This window comes from Ceratotherium simum, chromosome 25 (assembly GCF_057802395.1).
Source record: "Ceratotherium simum simum isolate JZ-2026a chromosome 25, ASM5780239v1, whole genome shotgun sequence".
In the NCBI taxonomy this organism is placed as follows: domain Eukaryota; kingdom Metazoa; phylum Chordata; class Mammalia; order Perissodactyla; family Rhinocerotidae; genus Ceratotherium; species Ceratotherium simum.
The window spans coordinates 25,207,809-25,212,817 of NC_141924.1; the positions used below are offsets into that span (position 1 = coordinate 25,207,809).

At 36.4% G+C, this 5,009-nt stretch overlaps 1 long non-coding RNA gene across 1 annotated transcript; it reads right to left on the reverse strand.

The window, feature by feature from the left end:
* Positions 1-215: 215 nt before the first annotated feature.
* On the reverse strand, positions 216-1,789 carry LOC147913756 (uncharacterized). Its single transcript, XR_015556300.1, has 3 exons — positions 1,638-1,789; positions 929-1,041; positions 216-392 (listed from the first exon to the last, which is right to left on the reverse strand). It is a non-coding gene; the product is annotated as an uncharacterized LOC147913756 (long non-coding RNA).
* Positions 1,790-5,009: the final 3,220 nt, after the last annotated feature.

The window sequence follows — 5,009 nt, forward strand, 5'->3', positions numbered from 1 at the left end:
TGTAATTAATACATAAATAAAACATATTAAATAGGTTGGCTTTAAATGCCTCAAATTGATCATAGTTTAGATAATATATATAAAGCTTTATTTTACAGGTTTCTGTGTCATATTGGTAAATGCAAATTTTCTTGGGGCTGGGATAATAATAAATAAAATAAAATGTAATCTAATCTTACATGACATGATAAAATCTTACCTTATCAGATGGGACATCCAGAATGTTGCATTTTCCTTGTTATTTTATTAATAATACAGCAGCAGCCTTCTAATAGACAGTCTTTCTTATAGAATATTATCTTTCTGGGTAATCAGAATCAGGGTATTAAGTAGATGATCCAAAGTTAGAATACAGATTATAAACAATTTTTGTCATTGTTGTTTCAGCCAACCTGAAAGTTCAGGATAAGGAAAAGAGAACTAAGGATTTTCCACTGGACAGCAAAAAGAAAAAATTAATATTAAGCTAATTCTACACATTACCATGAACTTGCTAGCATTTTATATTTTAACTTTCTTATAATCAATTTTTGATCCCACAAAGGATTAAAACTCAAATTATATCTACCCCCAGATATAGCAAAGTGGTAATTTGGCAATTTTCTACTCTGAGGTCTGAATTATCTTCCTTGATCATCTACTCTGCTCAAATTCATTATAAAAATGACCAATTTACCACCTCACTTCACATGAGCAAGACAATACTGCAGAATGTGGGTCCCAGGGTAGAACAGCCAAATGCTACCTGGGGACAGATGAGCATGCTAGAGTATGTGCGAGTAACTTAAATTGTTCCAATTATTCTTTTGCTTATAAAATGATTTCTATATTCCCCATTATGAGTTCCAAAAACATACACTTCGAAGCAAGAGCCATTAGCATACGTCACTTTCTATTGCCAGTAGACGACTCACAATAAATCTCTTACCTTGTAGAGAGATAGAACAGCACAGGGCTCATAATAGGATGAGTGATGCATAAAATGTTGTTCAGCTCACTTCCCCTGGGATTTATACTTCCAAACCTAGGAACACCGTCTGCCTGCATGGGCGGAATGCTAAGCAATGCGGTAAAACAACCAATGTGTTATGTATAGCTTTTCAACTTTATAAAATCTAGAAGAAACTGTAAAACAAGTAAACAAACAAGCAAGTATGTGTCTAAAAATTATGGCACAAATTAGCTGGAAAAATACACAGTTTAAATAAGGAAGATTGGAATTGGGCTCATATTTTTAAGTGTGATTGTGTAAATATGCTTTTTCTTAGAAGCCGAAGGACTATTGAATTCTTAGTTATAGGTTTAAGAGAGAGACTGTTCTATATTGTACAACACAAGTATTCCACAAGGAAATCACTGGATCTGAATTACAGATAAAATGTTGGTCAAATAGTCAATTATTTTCAAAAGTATCCAAAGAAATAGAGAAAAGAAGTGAATCTAAGAAAAAATATATGAGAAAAGTTTATAGGCTCAAATTCTCGTTTGATTTCCTCATTTAATATTTTTTTTTAAAAATGTCCCAATGTTTTAAAGGCAGAGTTTCAAATCAGACTTGTTTCCAGTCTAAATTTAGCCTCCATTCCTTGTGTCATATTTCTTCAGGCATGAGAAGAAAAATCAATGCCCTCACTCACCTTTGGAACAATTTCACTCCCAAGTCTCCATGGTTCTATGGGATCCAATAATCCGTGGCTCAGTATTGATTTTTCTATGACACCTGTAGAAACAGCCTCTCCTTCCTTTCTAACGAAATATAGCAACAAAAATCGTGTAGTTTCTGAATGAATTAAACAGAGGCTGTTAAGCACAACTTCATCCTGTAAGGAAATGTGGTTTACATTTTCTAAAAAATGTTACCTTTGCTCGATTTTTCGGAGCCACGTAACAACTTTTTAAAGATAACGTGAACATACATTTTTAAAGATAATTTGAATGCAATTTTCTTAGGTCTCTTGCAGTTAACTCATATATTACAAATAGCATTTATTTTTGTAAGGAAATAGACAATGGTAAAGCCTATCAAATTTCAATTTCCAATTTTAAAGTATTTCCAAAATCAAAATCCTTTTTGAATATGAATAACAACAACCATGCCTTTAAAATCTAAAGTTTTGATAAAATAGGGGACCCTTTGAGGCAGTGGAGGAGAGTATATCAAATCCCAGGAGAGAGGGTGGGTTAACCTTTTGGGTGTACTTTATAGCATTAAGAGTTGGGAGAGCAGGCAAAAGCCACCAACCTTCCCACTTTCCTTGACAAAAATAAATGCAAAAAAAAAAACAACCCAAGAAGTCATGTTCCCAGCATTCTTCACACACCTGATTTAAACCTCAAATGTATTTGTTTCACCCTGGGCAGCCTTCTTTGGGCACGTCAGAATATATTCCCTGCAGCCATTCTGTGCTGAGCAGAGTAACTACAGTTGGCACCCCACTCTGTCACTCACTCCATCAGCCTGAGAATCTGCAAAATAAAAATGCAGTGTTAAAAAAAAATTCCTTTTACCTTTGCTTTTCCCAGTAAAATCCTAGAGAAGAAAACACAAAGCAGGTTGTTTCCCACACTATATGTGACATCTTGGTTAAAAGTGACACGGCCATGTTGCACTCTGACAGGTTTAGTGTTAAGACCTGACAGATATAAACCTGCCAGAACAGCCTCCCTGCCACAGACATTTAAGCTCATGTTAAAACTTGGTTTTCATAGTCCCCTGATTACCTTGTGTAACAGTGAGTGCTACTGCCTTTCAAGTTCATTATAAATTATGCTATTCTTCACATTACTGTCAATTTAAGCTCCCATTTTACCAAAAGACAGGCATTGGAACCACTCATCAAACCTGTACACCTTTTTGAGTTAAAGAATTAGATCAATCCAAACTCCAGCTCTCAAGAGGGAAGTTCCATTGTTTATCAGGCCATGTCTACACTGGCTGAGCAAAGCGCTCTGTTCAGAAGGAGAAGCGCCTTTGGCAGCTAGAGTCCACATAGCTGACCCATGGATGCTGGAGCGAGCTTCTTCACCTAATTACACAAGTGCAACGAAATTACTACGCAGTTCATGAAAATGAGCCATGACGACGAAAAAGCACGGCATGATCGTTGCTCTAATTTATTTACATGGTAGTCATTGAGAATGTAATTCAGAGAACCTGTAAAAAATAAGAACGCTTACACTTTACAGGCAATGATGAATACGAGTATTGAAATAGTGGATAACTCAACGTTTCGTTTAACCCAAGTCATATTCTTCCTAAACAAGAGAGCCGTGGCACGACTGTAAAATGCAACACTATTTCCTAACTGGTCTAGGTTAATCTTACAACTCTGATTTTATATTTATGGGGAAAAGCCTTCCGAGTTCAAATAATTAAAAAGATGATTTAGACCTCACAAAAAAATGGGTTGAAATGGTAATGGATATTTTGGAGGAAATATTTATATTCTTCCAACTTGTACCATCAAGATTTAGTAAGAACTGTGGGTGCATTCTATTCTGGGGAGTACAATGGCCTCAAATCATCTTGAATGTTGAGATCCTTTCACCAATTTTTAGAATAAAAAAAGATTTAGCAGAAATGTTCTACTAACAGCTATGAAATTATAGGCTTCCTCCTCCATCCACCCAAACACACTCCACCCTGTGAAATAATAGATACAACACTAATAACCTTTGGAATTTTGCCAGGCTTACCCCATCAGTGAGCTGGCAGAGTTGGACCAAATTGCCTTGCAGGAATAAAGCCTCTCTCACTCCCATGGATGCCCTCAAAGGATGTCACAGAGCATCCATCCCAACTCTGAAGAAAGCAGGAGTAATGATTTAAATGTCTGGGAATCTATCAGAACTGATCTATGAGCTATATCTTACCTCTACTAATATCACCCCAAAATAAATTTGCTACATCAAACTCCAAACCCCAGTTTCCCTAATCACTTGGACTTTGCAGGAAGGATTATTTCCCATTTTTGCCACTCCCATCTTCACATTTTCAGGATAGTGGTCAGTCTGTTTCTGTTCGATAATCATGCAACTTAGATGCTAAGTCCCCTTTTACTGGGAGCAAAATTCCACCTTCAGAGTCTTGGCGACACATTAGTTAATTAATTTATAAATTACCACTCAAATTCTAAAACCAAAATAAATCTAGGCGATCTAAGAATCGCTTTATTTAGCAAAGTCTGTCTAAAATAAATCTAATGTAGTATCTTCTTTTCCTATATGAAAGCCCTAAGAGTGTCTAAATATGACACCACTGTCGACATCTTTGCTACACAATGTTTGAGACCTCATGATGATGATGATGATGATAATGACGATGATGATGATGTAGCAAACACTCTTACGGTACATGACTATGTGCCAGGCACTGTTCTAAACGCTTCATATACATGAACTCATTTAATCTCCATGACAACCCTATAAGGTAAGTACTATTATCTCTCCTTTACAGATAAGGAAACAGATCACAGAGGCAGCAAAGAACTTGCCCCAGATCACATGGTTAGGAGGTGGTACAGCTAAGATTTGACTCCAGGCAGTCTGGGTCCAGAGTCTATCCTTTTACGTTGCTTCTCTTCTTGCCCGGCTGTGGTAACCGAACCAACGGCATTACGGATAGAGATTTTTATCAAAAGATTTTTATTTTATATGGGCTCTTTCTTTCCTATATGAGTGAAATTAATAAGCCTGGAACTAAAGCTTTACTCTATGAACTGTTCCGGCCCCTAGGCTTATGTTTCTGCTTCTTCCTCACAGGCATTTTCCTCCATATTGAGCCAGCATCTCCTTTCAGAATAAGTTAGATGCACTCAGAAGCAAAATTGATTTTCACTGATCATCATTTCAGGATACCATTTACTCCGTTAAAATGTAAATTCTGGAAGATGTGTAGTGAATGTGGAAAATGTCAAATAAGAAAGGAAATGCAAGAATAAAAATGATTAAATGGGGCCACTGAGTAGAGCATGTACCTATTCGTAGCCTAATGGAATCGAGCCTCCTGA